Source organism: Castanea sativa, chromosome 11 (genome assembly GCF_040712315.1).
Source record: "Castanea sativa cultivar Marrone di Chiusa Pesio chromosome 11, ASM4071231v1".
NCBI lineage: Eukaryota > Viridiplantae > Streptophyta > Magnoliopsida > Fagales > Fagaceae > Castanea > Castanea sativa.
This window is the reverse complement of record NC_134023.1, coordinates 69841622-69860484: the sequence shown is the minus strand read 5'-3', so window position 1 is coordinate 69860484 and position 18863 is coordinate 69841622. Positions and strand designations below refer to the sequence as shown.

The 18863-nt window shown below is 31.6% G+C and overlaps 1 pseudogene; it reads right to left on the bottom strand.

The window, feature by feature from the left end:
• Positions 1-594: 594 nt before the first annotated feature.
• LOC142617051 (oxoglutarate-dependent flavonoid 7-O-demethylase 1-like) lies at positions 595-6692 on the bottom strand (annotated as a pseudogene).
• Between the last annotated feature and the right edge of the window lie 12171 nt (positions 6693-18863).

The following is an 18863-nucleotide window of genomic DNA, read 5'->3' as shown; positions in this document are numbered from 1 at the left end:
TCTAAGTCTTTTTTTGTGATTTTTCTAGTCATTTGTTTCTAAAGATATTCATGTACTTTTTATAACTATTTTATTATATGTCAAATTTCTTTTTCCTAGATTTTTCATTATTTTTTCTTGGAATGGTAATTAAAGGACCATATTAATTTGTGAAAGAGAGGTAAGAGAATAAGGAGGGGGGGGGGGATTATATTGTGAAGCTTTTGAAAGAATGTGAATTGTAAAAGAATGATGATGTTGGGTGAAAAATCAATAGTATTGTAGAACATGGGATCTATTTCAGACACATCAATCCATCTGGCAAAGTATATTAATAAATATCAAACAGATTTCTTTGTTAATTCTTTACTTTTTTTTTTTTTCCTCGCAATTTTCTTATGCTAAGTTGAAGATATATTGCATGCACTGCATGCCTTATCTTTTTGCCAAAACAACCAAAATCTGAAAGCTGTTGCGCAAATTATCTAGTATAGAAGTTTATTCCTCACTACTACCCCATTACTTAAATGTTACAACTTGAGCTGAGATGGGCCAGCTAGCATCTTAGATTAAGTCCACTGCAGGGTTCACCATTAAATGCCCAATCTATGACAACTAGAATTTCAGGTTATCAATGAATGAAACTTCAAGTTTCCGATTGTAAAAGCTATGAAAATACTTTGCATTTGTTAGGGTCCTGTATACAGGTGGACTTGATAAGCTTTCTTAGCTGGTCCAATATCCACTGATGAATTGGGATAGCAGAAAGTCACGATTGACAGCCTTTGTTTTGATTTGTTCACCACTGCTCTATGATCTGGGGCTTTGTAATTCCCATTGCTTATAATCTACATGATCAAAGTAAATGCTATAAGTTTGTCAACTATGTTTACCTTGCATTTGTACTTTTTCTACTGCAATCTTATAGTCTGTTATCTTCAAATAATTCGGGTGTGGGGTTACGTATTTCAAGTAGTCATTTATTTAACAACAAGGGATTTTACGGTACCATAACTCACATTAAAATTTCAGAATACTAAAGAGATATTATACATAAAATAAATAATAATAAAAATTTAAAAACCATAGTTAACAGTACATATCTACAATATTGCTATGACAATCTAACAAATATTAACATGTAACTTGTAGTATTTACCTCCATGATATGGCCAAGGTTTACAACAATTGCACCATTGACAGGTTCAACATTAACCCAGTTTTCGTCTTTCAAAACCTGCAATCCTGGTGTGTCGCCGCACTAAAGTAAAAGAGTTATACCGGAGATGTCAACTGTCGATTGAGCCCAATAACACGCTCAGGTTCAGGACAAGGAGGATAGAAATTCATCCTTACTTGGTACTTTCCTTCTTTATAAGTGTCTGTTTGGCAAAAATTATTTTTACCAACTTATTTTACTATTCAACTTATTTTTGCTACTATTCATGAGTCCTATTATACTATTTCAACTAATTTTTACATTTATTTACAATACTTTCAGCAAAAAATTTTCAGTTTCATCAAAATAAGCAGATCCCAAACGGACCTTCACTGTCACAAAAATTTTGAGCCTCAAGTCCAAGCCCCATGGTTATTAATTTCACAAATAGATACTGCCACATTACTCATATCTTCATAAAGTTTCCAGAGTTTTTCTAATTCACACCAATTAAATTGAAAAAAAAAATTATACTCTAGAAAAGAAAAAAATTGTTTAAGTACTTCTTCCGGACTCTAAAATATGAATAATGAATGAGAAGGCCACTTATTATTATGTGAGTTCCATTTGACTAGGTGTTGATACTCATTTTCGCAATACATTTTGTACAAGCCCAATTCAATCAAGCTCCACTTCCTTGTGGCTTAATTCATGTATTGTATTATATTCTATTCTTTTAAGCATAGCCTAAGCTCATGCAACTTACTAGAGAAAATTGAGGAAATGTGGTTTAGAGTGTATGGGTAGGTTTCCTTTCAGACCTTTTGCATAAGCCTTGCCCATGCGTGCTACCAAGTGGGCAAGAGACACTGGTAGTACCTTTGACTCATGGAAAAGGTCTTGTACCCGAAATTTCCACCTCAAAAGAGCTTTTATGCTCTAGTTAACTGTGGCCCAACTTTTCTACTCTACCATTTTTTGCCTAAAACACATAAATGGCCTTAAGTGGCTGGCCTTGTCTGCTACAACAACCAAATGCAATCTCCAAGGAGCTGCTATGTCTAGGAAACATCAACCCACGAATTTAGGCTACTTTATTTCCCAAATTATGCAAAAAGCAAGGCATCCCTCTTACCCAATTAAATCAAATCTGACCATAACTTCTTTGATTGATACCTTGGGGTTCAAAGCCTCTTTTATTGACCAAAAATAGTTACTTAGAGCACGCCAAGTTCAATACAAAAGGCCCCAATTAGATTCAAAAGGAACAAAACCACATTTTCCCCATAAAGCTGAAACTTGAGAGTAAAAGCTTACTGAGTCAGGAAACATTCTCACAATTCTGAACCTTAGGGATGAAAATATGGGTACAGGAGAACCTTCCCTCTCTTCCTCACAACCTTTCTCAATTTCCTCTTCTTGCTAACTGTGGGTCAAACTTTCAGACCTGTTATGTTTTTATGTTTTTCCTGCACTTTTGTTATTAGCATTTTGATTATCTCTTGTCAAAGCACTATTAGCCTTTTGTTCATTAATCTTTTGGCATTTTGAGCTTGATTCTCCATAATAAACACTTCTAAAGAACCCAAGGGGAGATTTGGGCCGTTTTCACATTTTCGACCCTTGTCGCAAAAACGTCCCCGACATTCGGCAAGTAAAATCTCCTATAATTAAATGAGGGATTTGGATTCAAATTTCACCTACACTGAAAAAAGATTCATTAGATTCTTGAATTAATTGTAAAGTGTAATTATTATAGAGTTCAATCCTCTATATATATATATATATATATATATGATCTTCTAGTTTAGAATATCCTAGATATTTTAGGAATACCGTTAGCAATATAGACAACACTTGGAGAAAAGAAAATCCACTTCACCCATATATGATGACTTAGATAAATTTATGCATAAGCTAGCATCCCATCATGTGAGCATATTGCTGGGTGTGTATATCTATATGCATGAATGAAACGTGAAGGTATATCAATTGGTCAATCGTATGACTCAGTTAGAATTTACCTGAACTCTTGAGGGTTTTCTGGCCAGAAATTCAAATTTCGAAATTGAAGGGGAAGAGTTTTGAGGAAGAGCGTGTCATTCCACGGTAGCTGTTGTTTCACAGAAGTTACAAATGCTTGACCATAACCTTCTAGACTTCCTGCTGGTTTCTGAGCACAACGTTTCTTCTCTTGCAAAGGAAGGTCAAAGAACTTTTGAGCTTGCTCTCTCATGTTGCTTAGTGATTCATCAAAAACTCCGTGGTTTATTATCTGCAAGATTAAGGAATAAACAAACTATTGAATCGTGTTTAAAGTTTAGCAATGATTAGTACATACAGTGTTTTAAGCCCATTAAACATCATCATATATGATTGGACTTGTAATAATGCATTATTAATACTTAAAAAATTGACTTGTTTGGATCTTTCCCGAAATTGAAATATGTCTTAATGTGGCTATGGATAGAGTTAAGTGATATTCATTTCTAACTAGCACATGAAACACACATGGTGGGTCTCACCATATTGACATCTGTTACTAGTTAGTATATATATAAGAGGAAGAAATATTGATCTTATTATTTTGTTTTGTTTTTTGGACCAGAACTCTTATTTTTTTGAATTGAAGAAAAATTAAAAAAAAAAAAAAAAGAGCTTGCATGTGAGTTTATTGTCTACATTCTCAGATCCACTTAAACCCTATTTATGAATGATGTGAAACCATGCACACAATTAATGGGATATATCAATGCTTGAACTCTCAACTTCAAACACATAAGGCAAAGAGTTGGTAGGCTTCTTACCACTAAAGCATCTCACAAGTGGTACTTACCATATTATAATAATAATAATAATAATAATAATAATAATAATAATAATAATAATAATAATAATAATAATAATAATAATAATAATAATAATAATAATAATAATAATAATAATAATACGTTTGGTAAACTATAATAAGCACGGTAATGTAATAGTTATTCATATAGTTTAGCTATTCAGTAGTTTGGTCATGCTTTTATTACCGGGAATAGTCATTCCTTATAAATAGTTATTCTTTTAAAATGAGGAATAATTAATAATTATTCATATCTAAAAGGGTTATAATAGTTATTTCTTAGTAAGTGTATTAATTTCAAAAATTAATATTTTTCCAAATAAACAAACTTTCCATATGCACGTAACAATTATGAAAATAAAAAATCATTAAAAAATAATTAATCTCCCTTTCAACTTAAAATATTATTTTTTAAGAAATATAATATTATGAGTAAAATATTTCCTAAAATATATATTAAATTTGATTTAAAAATACTTTCATTCCATTATCTTTAGGGTTCTATTGTTGTGTTGTCACCAAACAAATGAATTGCAATAAGTATTACATTACAGCGTCTTATATTCTTTATAATATCTATTTCTATTCCTATGTAATTAGGTTTACAATCTACCAAACGTGTCTTAAGTGATTACTTTTGACTCAGCCAACAAGCTTTTGATTCTTTTAATTTGACACTATTGAAAAATCAAATTAGCATAACTGAAGGAGGCAAAAAGGCTTATTAATTGGCAAACGGTATGGACTTATGGATAACAAATTTTCAATCGGAAGACTTTCATGTCATGAATGCATTTCTTGTCTACTATTTTACTCTCTCTCTCTCTCTCTCTCTCTCTTTTTGAATCTTTTCCTTTTTTGGAAAATATGAAAAACTTTTGGTCCAAGGGCAATAAAATTTTCTTTAAAAAAATACTTTCAAAACAGTCTCCCTTCAATTTAATTTACAATTATTCTGAGTGATTCAAGATAGCTGCACAGAAACTTTGGCTTGTCTCTATCATATGCTTGTAATTTATACTTATATTCTTGACTGGAATTTTCCTTTCCTTACACGTCATGCAGGCATGATGATGTTTTTTATCTGTTATCTATTACTTCATTTAGAAGAAGAGAAAAAACAAAAAAATAAAAAACAAAAAACAAAACGAAACAAAAGGCAAGCAAAATATTTTATTATTTCATAAATTAGACCTTATGCATGCATGGTTCACTAGGAACTGCTTTCTCAATTGTTTAGTAATATCCTAAAGTGCCAGTGTACATTGAATTTTGAAATTAAGTTAATTTGTAATTAGTCAACTAACTTTGTCTATTAAGAAAGATTGATTTTGCGAGTTTGGGAGTGATTGAATTTTACACTCTGAAATTTCAGAATTTAGATTTTACCTGCTGAAGTTTGGTGATGTTTAGATTTTACATCCTAATGTTTTAGAATTTGGATTTTATCCCCTATATTTTATGAGTGTTTGGATTTTACTCAGGGTGTAAAATCCAAACAACCTTAAACTTTATGGGATAAAATCCAAGTTCTAAGGGTGTAAAATCCAAACAACCCTAAACTTTAAGAGGTAAAATCCAAGTTCTAAAACGTTAGGGTGTAAAATCTAAACACCTCAAATTTCAAGAGGTAAAATCCGAATTCTAAAACTTTAGGGTGTAAAATCTAATCACCTTCTAAATTTTAGGGGTGTAATTTGCAATTTACTCTATAATTTATGATTATTAGTTCAAAACCATAACCAGACGAGTGGTTGTTTAAGCCGACATAACTGTAACACTAGTATAAATTATAGCGTTTAATCAATAACTAGCTACTTATATATACATACATACATACATATACATACATACATATATATATATATATATATATATATATGTATGAAAAACAAAGAATAATAATATAATTAATGAGATTGCATCTTAATGAACTGTAACATGAACTCTGCACAGTGCACATGAAAATAAACATAACCTATTTGAGCCACATATATAAGTTACAATCTATGTAAGCCACATCTACAAGTCATAATCATTATCACTTTGTTGGACATCTGATTTGTCTTTAAGAGCCCTTGAAGTTTGCGATCTATTTCATATCATTGAAAGTTGCTTTTAAGAAGAAAGCATGGTCTTTTGAATCTCATTAATTAGTAAAGAATTTGGAGAATAAAGATAAGGGAAGAAGAAAGAGAAATGCAATTATAAAAGGTGAATTTTGATCAATAGGAAGAGCTTCATTAGTATATGAACAACAAAAGCCATAAACAAGCATGTTTTGATTAGAAATATCTAAGCACAATATTCCCCAAGATCATATTTTTCTAAGGTAATGAAGGAAAATGAAAGAAAAGCAATATATATTACCTAATGTCTCATATTATAAGAAGAAGAAGAAGAAAGAACAATAACAAAAAAGAAGTACTAGTGTAGTGCCTAATGTTTTTGTATTAATTACCTGAAAAACTCCCATTCTTGACATGCAAAGTGAAGCTTTTGGAGCTCTTTTTCATGGAATTCTGGGTTGACCAACTTGTTCATATCAATCAAAGATGCACGAAGAGAAGGATTGGAAGGAGTTATCAGGTCCAAGTCATCCATTACATATCTAAGTGGCACCTTATCAAGCCTTTGGATTGCAAGCTCTTGAACACTTGGAACTGGTAGAGTCCATTCAAGGCTCTCTGATGGTGCTAAAGCCATTACTCAAACTCTTTTGGTTTTTGATCAATGAATTGGATATTGTGCTATAGTCTTAAGAGAAATTATTTGATCTACCAGAAGAACTATTAATGTGGTCCTCCTGACCTCCCAATCAATAAAATGTTGTTATTTATACAAATATCACATCATTTGGTAATTTTTATTTTTTATTGCTTATGCTAATTAGGAAGTTCACACATGCATTTACATAAATGACATCATCTCTCTTCAAAACTCTTACCAAAAATTAAGAAAGAGAGTATTGTTTTTGGCTTTTTTTATTACCTCTTTTGGTGTCATAATGAGGTTTGAGAATATTAAGAACCCCGCATGTTGTTTAAGATGCCATGTTTACTTTGAATAAACTGCTTCAGAAGTTTCTACTAGAGGAGTTGAATATTGAATAATCAGCTATAGGCTATAAAGGCTAAAGGAAAAAAGCTGTAGGCTATAAAGTGTGGACTTGTCTAAAAACTAATTAGTGTTCATATTATTGTTGTGGACTAGAAAGATTTACATTCTCTCTTCAACAACAAAATAAAAAATCATATTGTTGTTGTGATGAAACAAAAGGAAACAAAAACATGTATATAGTTGGATTCTTTTATCTCAAGTTTAGTAATATCCTACATTCAAAAAAAAAATTCAGCAATCCTTTTTATTTAAAAATAAAATCAATAATCCTTAATTTTTTTTTTAAATGCAGGAAAAAAAAATTTCTCCATTTGATAAATTCATTTTATGATTTAGATTAAATATTACCAATATAAACAAGTACTAAATGTCTTGTAATATTACTAAATATTCAATATGATTTAAATCAAATCTTGTATTTGTGTAACGTTTTCTTTATATGGAAAACAAATGTTCAAATCTCTCTTCTACTTGTTATAATAATTGATTATAAAATAAATAACACTAATAAGTGTTGTATCATTTAAGTGAAATTGACTCTCTTCATTTAAAGTGAAATTAAGAGGATCTTGTTCCTCAAATCCACTTATTAGACTTTTATTTTAGGAAGTATGAAATGGATTATGACAATTAAAAGAATTTTTTCCTATTTCGATCAATTTTAATCTCAGCGATAATTAAGATAACAAGAATTAATATTTTTAAGCTAATAATAAAATCAAAAAGCAGTACAAAAATCCTATAATAAAAGTCATTTTGAAACTATAAAATACCTTAGCATAATAAAAGTCGTTTATGGAAAAGTAAAGAGTCTTTTTGAAACGTTTTTCCTTTAAATCCATCCACCTCTTACGCATAGATAGCATAGTTCATTTTCTAAACGAATTTAAAAGATCTCTTTGTTTTTATTTACATTTTAAAGCTCATGTACAAGATCCCTAGCTATATTATAATTTTTTCTTGGAGCCTTGTGGGTCCAGCTACGGTGAAACACGACAACAAATAGAGTAAGTATTGTGTGAGACAGTCTCATGAGACCTGTGTCTTAATGACATGTGAAACCCACATGTCATTTAGACAAAGATCTCATAAGACCATCTCATACAAGAAATTTTCCAACAAATATTACTTAAAATATTAGAACCTATGAAGAAACTAGCCTCATGGGAGGAAAAAAAAACCTCTAATTTATGTGTCTTTTTTTTTTTTGGCCATGAATCTTAAGACGTAGTTTAAAAAGTATTTTTTATATATAAAAAAAAGTATATAATGTTTACAGTTAATAGATCTTGACAAGAAGATAATATTAAAAACGATTTTAAAGTAAGAGATTTTTTTTTTTTGAGATAAAAGATAGATATAAAGTAAGAGATGTTAGTTGCAAGCTTTTATACTTAATGGACCAAAATAACAAAGAACCAAAACTTGAGGGACCAAAAAGTATTATAACTTTTTTTTTATGAGAAACATAGAGGCAAACTTCATTAAAAAAAATAAAAAGTATTAGAACCTAATTAAAAAGTTTTGCATTGATGTTTTGTAAGCTAGTGTCATTGTCCCCAGTTGTCCTAAATAAGAAAATGTCTTTTGAAGTGTCATGATTGGCTGATCTCTTCCTCAACATGGATTAAAAAGGTAAGTATAAAATACACATTCATCTTGGAATTCAATTGTGACTTAAAAAAGGCAATAAGATGGTACTAATTAATATTCCTTCACATTCATCTTGGATCACATCTTCCTATCTCTTCCCTCTCAAATTGCGTAATAATGATGATGATGATGCATCATCACACCAAGGAATTCAAACATGCAACACTGTTAGTGAGATTTGAGTGCTAAGGATCCAAACTTGCAAGATAATAAATAACTTATTACTTCCAAGAATTCTATTAGTTCTTTGGTTTTTTGTGTTCAAAATAGGAATATATGAATCACTTTTTCTTGTGAACATTCCTTCCGAGAGGCATAATTTTTTTTTTCAAGGTAAAAAAGCCTAAAACATATAAAATCAAGCCGACAAGTAAAAATTTTGCCGAGCTGGCAACTTCAGTAGAGACCACCGGAACAGTACTAACCTGCTCAACAAGTAGAACATCGAACACATTTGCAGGACCCACCTGTTGTAATAATTTTCCGTTAACATAACTCAATAATGATATATAGAACTCAAGGGTGGAAAAAAAAATGCTAAAATATATTAAAAGCAAGTCAACAAGTAAAATTTACTGAGCTGACGACTTTGTTTATTAAAAAAAAAAAATACTAAAGCTGGCAACTTCAGTGGAGACCATTGGAAGTGTACTAACCCACTCCGCAGGTAAAAAAAATTCCTCACAAGGGTGTACCTCACAAACGTGGAGTCTACTCTCACTTGTGGAGTTCACTTTTATGTGAGAGAAAAGAAACATACAACCGTAACACAGAATAATTTCTCTCTCTAGTAAGTCGCACACATTTAGGAGACCCACCTTCTGTATGAGCGATGATGTATATGCCGAAATAAGGTATAAATTTCGTTATCATGACCCAATAATAATATATAGAATATCAAAATAAAATTTAAATTTTAAACAAAAAATCTAAATAGTAAATATAAGTAAAAGTCAACTAAAATAGTATAATGAACCAATAAATAATACAAAAAAATACAATAAAACTCATAAGTAGTAATAAAAATAAGTAAAATAATAAAATAAGTTAATAAAAATAATTTTTGCTAAATAGACACAACACATATAATTTACCAAGCTGCTGACTTCAGTGGGTACCACCAAAACTGTACTAATCCACTCTAGAATCTAGATCATACTCCATCGGAGGTAGGTCCTAAAGCACAACTTTCTATTTATTATTAGTTTATAAAAATATATAATAAAAGAGTAGCAGCACACTCCCCATGAAATCCCCCTTAATCATGATTAATATTTCTTAAATCATTTTTGAATATACGTTATATTGAATAAAAAATAAAAACCAACTTACTCTATTTAGTGTGCGTTTGGCATTCACTTAAAAAGTTTTTTTTTTATTTAGTTTTTTTTGTACTATTCATAAGTTTTATTATACTTTTTGGTACTATTCACGGATTTTATTGTACTAAAGATCAGCTATTTTGCTGAAACTGAAATTTTTTTACTAAAAGTATTGTAAATAAAGGTAAAAGTTAGCTGAAATAGTACAGTGTGACTCATGAATAGTATCAAAAAGTACAGTAAAACTCATCTATTCAACTTATTTTTGTTATTGTTCATGGACTCCACTGCACTTTTTGGTACTATTTATGGATCGCACTGTACTATTTCAGTTAACTTTTACCTTTATCTACAATACTTTCAGCAAAGCGTTTTTAGTTTCAGCAAAATAAGAGGATCTCAAATAGACTCTTAGCGTACGTTTGGCTTCAAATTAAAAAGTTAGCTTATTTTATTATTCAGTTTATTTTTGCTACTATTCATGAACCCACTGCACTTTTGAGATCCGCTTATTTTGCTGAAACTGAAAACCTTTTGCTGAAAGTACTGTAAATAAAGGTAAAAATTAGCTGAAATAGTACAGGGAGACCCATGAATAGTATAAAAAAGTGCAGTGGGTTCATGAATAGTAACAAAAATAAGCTGAATAATAAAATAAGCTAGCAAAATTAATCATGCCAAACGGACACTAGGCATGCGTTTGGATTGGGCGTTTTGTCCAATCCCGAGTTCACGTTTTTTTAGTGGGTCTCTGTGGTATTGTTCACGTACCACCAAACTCACTTTTTTTACAAATTTCTAGGTAAATTTGGGTCTCATAGCATTCACACCTTTAAAAATTATTTTGTTACAATATTTTTAACAATAAGTTTTCAGTTTTCAGCAAATAAACGATATCCAAACACCCTAGGTATCTAAGAAAAATGTACAACCACATCCAAAATTAATTCATAAACACATTTATAGAACCACTTCTTTATCTTCGGTTGTTCTGATCGGCTTTTCTTTGTAATTTTTGGTCCATTTCCTTTCAATGGAACTTCTCTTTTTTGCACTCCCTGAGTGCCTACTTCATTTCCTTTTTTTTTTTTTTTTGGCCAGAATTAATTTATTTAAAGTTTTTTTTTATACTTTGGCAATCTCTTTGTTTTGTAAAAAATTGGATATTCTAAGTTTAAATATTCATTGAATTGGAACATTTAAAGAAAAACTTATGTGACAAATGAGAATATATATATATATATATATATATATATATATATATATATAAAAGTATATTACCAATACACACCCAATCATTTTTACATGCTTTAACATATACAATGTTTTCATAAAAAAAAATTTTAATATATATATATACACATACAATATGACGAGAAATAAAATAATGAAAAAAGCAAAATGAAATTTTTTTTCCTCTTCTGTATGTATGATAAAGCAGAGTATGACCTAAACTTTTAATCATAAAATTCATGGCATCTTTGTATTCAAATGAAAACAAATATATTTATGCATTCTTCGCGAACTCACTAAATGAAAAATAAATAATAATTTTTCTTTTATTTTATTTTTTAAGAAAATTATGAATGAGATTTACTTATCATATATATATATATATATATATATATATATATATATATAAAATATAAAATTGAAGCCTAATGAAAATCTAAATTCAATCCCTATTTGGGGCCAATGTATATACTCACTAGCGTCAGTGTCCACAAGCCTGATCCTTCCTCCACACATGAGGATAGGGTTGAACTACGCAATCAAAGGAGGTTAGGCTGCTTCATGGATTGTCTCAATATTAAAATCGAAGATACCACAATAATCACACACATTTACTATGTAAACAACCTTCTTATCACTGCACTCTTCAACGTTACACGACATAATTTTTTACTTTAAAACAATACATACACACAAATATAAACTTCCATAATTTTTTTTTTTTAAAATCAACCTATACCACGCATGTTTCACCCGCCCATTAGTTCACTTAACCAAAATTTAAAAATAAATAAAAACAAAACAAAACAAAAATCACCTACTTTACTTAATCTAAACTCAAGCTATAAATCACGGTTTTTCAACAAAAAAAAAATGTTTAAAGCCCATGTTTTAGGATAATGGAAATGGAATGTAACACTAACACTAACAAAAAAATCTATGTAAGGTTATTACGTTAAAGTGTGACAATTTGATTTATTTGTTTTTAATGGGTGTAGATGTTGTGGTATATCCAATCAAATTGCCTTGCTATCAAATTTTTACTACTTATCAAATTCTATAGAGATAAACTTATAAAACTATCCTCTCTTTTTTTTTAAGCAATACTTGTACAGTTATGAAAGGGTGAAAGTGGGACAAAAAAAGACTATAGTACTATTATAGTATTATGCTATTAAGTAAAAGGATGAAAAGTGAGGTTAATTTTGTACTTTTATTCTTTAATGTTATTTCTTTCCCCATTTTTTATAACCAACTTGGAAGGAAAACAATGTTGGACTTAGGTGGAAAACTTTATCCACTCTCATTTCACTCCAACCAAACATCAGAACAAAGGTTACAAACCATACTCGCATAAGGGTGTGTGTGTGTGTGTGTGTGTGTGTGTGTGTGTGTGTGTGGGGGGGGGGGGGGGGGGGGGAGGAGTGTTATAGCATGTACGCCAACCTTAATGGTATTTTAGCCAAATTGACATTAAAAAAAAAAGTTGTATTTTTTTTAGTCAACCTATTTTCTGTTCACTTACATTAGCCTCAAGACTTTATCAGTACTCTATTTAAATGCTATCTCTATCCTATTTCTTTATTCATTTACACATTTGTCACTTTAACTGAAGCATCAACCTCAATCAAACCTTGCCTATAATCAAATCTTTTTAGTAGTGCCAACAACTAATTGACTCTGACTCCACCAATTTATGGGTCATAATCAACTCCATTGCAGCCTCTCACTCTGCATTTAAGTCACATAAAGTCCTCGCAACCAAATCACAAATTTCCAATCTCTATCCCCAATCTCAAAGTCCTCACTACCAAACCAAGTTACTCTAAATACTCTAGAGCCCCCATCTCCACCTATACCTATTGGGGTTTATGCCCTAAAATCCAATTTATTGACATGTTATAAATAATTAGATTGTTTAATTATATGAGACTATTTATAAATGAACTAATGGGACATTATCATAATCCATGAGATGCATTGTATGTGATTTAGTCATAGAAGATGTAAATCACAAGTTCCTTGTAAACTCAAAATGTAGTTCGTAGTCGATGATGAAATTAGGTGTTTCATCTATAAAAACTATAACACAGCAACTAAGATGATTTGTCTTGATCATGGAAGTGGAGACTTCTAGTTGATGTGTTGATGTGTCTTAAGATTTAAGACATATTGAACTAGACTGTTGTGAAATTAATTATTCAATCAACAACTATCACTTGAATAATTAATCTCATGACTTCTAATTTCATAGACTCTCAATCTTGAGAGAATAGTGGAATTCATAATCTCTTTTGTAGAGACATGAAATATCCCCTTGAGATAAGTTTAATGGGACCTGGTTATTCAAGGCGCCCACTTTATTGAAATTGAAGTTCAATAAATGTGAATAACTAAAAGATTAAACCGGGTATTCATAGATAAAATAGTTGTTTACAAGTGACAGTTCATTATGACTTTGTTCACTATTGATATTTCCTGAATGGGTCAAATGATATCATTAGAGTCTTGGGATATAATTTATTAATAAGGCCTAAAGTGCAATTATATTTATATAGTAGTATTAAATATAATTAATGATAACTTTGAACTTGTTAAGAGTTAACAAATAAGCCCAAAACTCATTGGAGCTAGAGTTTTATTTGTTCCCTTTGGTCCCATCTCAAACCACAAACTAAAGCCCAATTGGGTAGGCCCAAAAGGCTAACCCAATTAAATAATCAGTTTTTATTTAATAAGAGTTATTAAATAAAGTAACTGCCAAGGTAGTTAAGATGTACGTATAATGAAAAGAAAGAAAACAGTTTTTCTCTACAAGAAAAAGAAGAATGATTTTTCTTTGAGAATCAACATACAAAAAGACTGATTGAGAAACCACACTTCTTGGGAATCATGTGGAATTGAGATGAAGATTAGAGATATTCTCAAGTCTTGGTTTTGAATTTCACTGATTCAAAGTACGCTTTCTATTCTTTATTTTAGAATTCAAGGTTATATGTTATCTCTCATGAATGAAGTAGATCCGTGATTGTTGCTTCCGCTGTGTGTTTTGTATGAGATACAAAACCAGATTTTCCAACAATACCAACCCTAGGGCTTGCGTGGGGGTTGGATCGGTGTTGGCGTGGCGACGATGGCCCCGAATGAGTTAATAGCAAAACAGGTCTGCATTAGGGTGGATTGATGGTGGTCTATGGTAATGGTGCGGTGGTTGGAGAGAGATGTGGGTTGTGTTGCACCGACATTAATAGGGGTTCTTCCACCTTAGGCAAAAATGGTCAAATACCATCCTTGTTGGAAATAATTAGTGATTTACCACCGTTTGCGAAATAATTAGTGAAATATCACTCTTTTGGAACTTGAGTTAATGAAGATTGAGTTTTACATGCAACTCAAGTTCCATAAATTCAAGTTATGTGTTGACCTGACATTTTTTTTTTAATTAAAAAGTCCACATGGAACTCGAGTTTTTTAAACTTGAGTTGTTTACAATGTGGAAATTGAGCTTTATAAAATCGAGTTGTGTGAAAATTTGAACAAAAGAATAAACTTGAGTTCCCAAATTGAAGTCATCCACTCCTCTAATACTGATCAAAACAAGAAGTCAACAAAAACTAAGTTGTATAGCATTAGTTAATGCTTTTCAAAAAACAAGAAGTCTGCGATCTCCCTGCCATTGCCCCTCAACTATTAGAAACACCTACTACCCTCTACAACTAGTCACACTAGCATTGATACTCTCCTGCAATTACTCTGATCTACCACTTGTACATGCTTGTAAAGCAAAGCTACAATAGCACAAGAAAATGCGATAAAGGAACAAAAGGGCTACAATAGCACATGACATGACAAACAAGGTCTAAGCCTAAGCACATAAACATGGTGTGAAGCACGCAAGCACATAGATGATGGTATAAAGCACGTAGAGAACATCGATCTAAGCGTGTAAACACACCGATCTACACATATAAGCATGGAAATATGCATGAAGGTATGTAAATGTACATCTAAGCATGTGGATGTAAGCATAAAAGCATGGAAGGACACAAATTCAAGCATACAAGCATGTGAAGGCATAGACATAGGCATAGGAGCATAGAACACACATACACACATATAGATCTAAGCAAGACATACACAATATTAAGCATGTGGCATGTGGATCTAAACAACAACACATGGCAAAGAGAAGATCTAAGCATCTAAAGCATGGCATAAAGCATAAAACATGTAGATCTAGACATATAAGCATGTAAGGATGTAGATCTGATCATAAAACATGGCATAAGGCATAAAAAAGCAAGGAGATTTAGGCTAGAAGCACAAATAAAGCAAGAAACATGCTAAAGAAAGCAATAAATCATGTTATTTAAGCAAAAAGAAAGGATAAAAACCTTAATGAAGCTTTAAAGAAAAAGGGGTATGGATAGTAGCTAAAAAGCTACATCCATACCCCTTAAACCTCAAATCCAATGTATGGAACCAAGGAGAGGAAGATGGAAGGTATGAACACTACCTTGTATTTTTGGATAAGAGAGAAGAATCAAGAAAATGTGATGTGTTTTTGTGTTTTTTGGGAGAGAAATATGGTGAGAAAAGAGGGAGAAAAAAATGCCCAAAAAACGCGCAAAGAGCTCCCATAAGTTATGACCTCAAGAAGCGTGCTGACACGCTTTTCATGGTTTTCTTAATATCTCAACCGTTTTAGCTCCGATTCCAACCCATGAATAGTCATTGGAATGAAAATTTGATTATTTTCACAATGGCGTTGGTCTCAACTTGTTTTGAAAATCAAATCAAGATTAGGGTTTTTGGGGCCCACCAAGAGTCAACTTCAGGTCAAACTTGGTCAAAGTTGCTAAAAATCTCCGAGGAACTCAGGTTTGATATAAAACCATGAAAAATGTTGTTTTGTGAGGATTTTGATCTTGTTTGACCTTTGGTCAACCTAGAGTTGACTAGGAGCATATTGGCTGAAAAATGCACTTTGAGCGCTCCGATGTCTGAACAGGTTACGCCACACCATTATATATGTTCTTGTGACCCCATGGAGAGAAAATGATATTTTTGAATTTTTCGGGGTCCGGCATGCAAATCGAGGCGGACAAAATAAGGTATCAACAGTGTCAATGTCCACAAGCCTGATCCTTCCTCCACACATGAGGATAGGGTCGAACTACGCAATCAAAGGAGGTCAGGCTGCTTCATGGATTGTCTCAATATTAAAATCGAAGATACCATAATAATCACACGCATTTTCTATGTAAACTACCTTTTTATCACTACACTCTTCATCATTACCAAACATAACTTTTTACTTTAAAACAATACATACACACACAAATATAAACTTCCATAATTTTTTTTTTAAATCAACCTATACCACACATGTTTCACCCTCCCATTGGTTCACTTAACCAAAAAAAACAAAACACAAAACAAAACAAAAATCACATACTCTACTTAATCTAAACTCAAGCTATAAATCACGATTTTTCAAAAAAAAAAAATGTTTAAAGTTTAAACCCCATGTTTTAGGGTAATGCAAATGTAATGTAACACTAACACTAACACTAACAAAAAAATTTATGTAAGGTTATTACGTTAAAGTGTGACAATTTGATTTATTTGTGTTTCATGGGTGTAGATGTCATGGCATATCTAATAAACTTGCATTGCTATCAAATTTTTACTACTTATTAAATTTTAAAGAGATAAACTTACACAACTATCCTCTTTTTTTTTTTTTTTAAGCAATACTTGTACAGAAATGAAAGGGCGAACGTGGAACAAAAAAAGAGTAAAGTACTATTATAGTATTATGCTATCAAGTAAAAGGATGAATAGTGAGGATAATTTTGTACTTTTATTCTTTAATGTTATTTCTTTCCCCCTTTTTTATAACCAATTTGGAAGGAAAACAATGGTGGACTTAGGTGGAAAACTTTATCCACTCTCATTTCACTCCAACCAAACATCAGAACAAAGATTACAAATCATTCTTGCATAAGGGTGTGTGGTGGGGGGGGGAAGTGTTATAGCATGTACGCTAACCTCAATGGTGTTTTAGCTAAATTGACATTAAAAAAGTTGTATTTTTTTTAGTCAACCTATTTTCTGTTCACCTACGTTAGCCTAAAGACTTTATCACTACTCTATTTAAATGTTATCTCTATCCTATTTCTTTATTCATTTACTCATTTACACATTTGTCACTTTAATTGAAGCATCCACCACTATCAAACCTAGCCTAGAATCAGATCTTTTTAGTAGTGCCAACAACCAATTGACTCTGACTCAACCAATTTATGGGCCATAATCAACTCCATTGCAGCCTCTCACTTTGCCTTTAAGTCCCACAAAGTCCTCGCAATAAAATCACAAATTTTCAATCTCTATCCCCAATCTCAAAGCCCTCTCTACCAAACCAAGTTACTCTAAATACTCTAGAGCCCCTATCTCCACCTATATCGACCCTAGGGCTTGCGTGGTAGATGGATCGTTGTTGGCATGGAAGCGATGGCCCCAAAAGAGTTCATAGCAAAAGAGATCCACATTAGGGTGGATTGATGGTGGTCTATGGTAATGGTGTGGTGGTTGGAGAGAGATGTGCGTTGGGTTGCACCAACATTAATAGGGGTTCTTCTACCTTAGGCGAAAATGGTCAAATACCATCTTTGGCAGAAATAATTAGTGATTTACCACCGTTTGCGAAATAATTAATGAAATACCACTCTTTTGGAACTCAAGTTTGTGAAAATCAAGTTTTACATGTAACTCGAATTCCATAAACTTGAGTTATGTCCTGACTTGACATTTTTTTAATTAAAAAGTCCACATGGAACTCGAGTTGTTTGCAATGTGGACATTGAGCTTTATAAGTGAAAATTTGAACGAGGGAATAAAACTCGAGTTCCCAAATTGCAGTCATCCACTCCTCTAGTACTGATCAAAATAAGAAGTCGGCAAAAACCAAGTTGTATAGCATTAGTTAATGCTTTTCGAAAAATAAGAAGTCTACGATTTCTCTGTCTGTTAGAAACAGCTGCTGCCCTCTACAATTAGCCACACTAGCATTGGTGCTATCCTGCAATTACTCTAATCTGCCACTTGTACATATCTGTAAAGCAAAGCTTTAAAAACATTAGCAGTTCATAAGACTGTTTTGCACTCTCAAACATCAATTTATTTATGTGATACAAGAAGTCACACAGAGTATGCATAAAAGTTTTTACATAACTTGAGCTTATAAAGCTCGAGTTTTATTTACAAGGAACTCGAGTTCCACATAAAGTTTTTTAATTAAAAAATTCCAACTTATTGGACACCATTATGGTACTCGAGTTTTAAAAAGGTTGTAGATTGTTAAATATTTCTTAAACAGTGATAGATTACTAATGATTTCAAGCTTTTCAGCCAAAGATGGTATTTGGTTATTTTTGCCTACTCTATCTTATCCTCAACAATTTTGTCGCGATTTGTGAATGATAAAAGTGACGAGGTTGATGCATGATACTTTTATTGATGCTTAGTTATGTTTACATTCTTC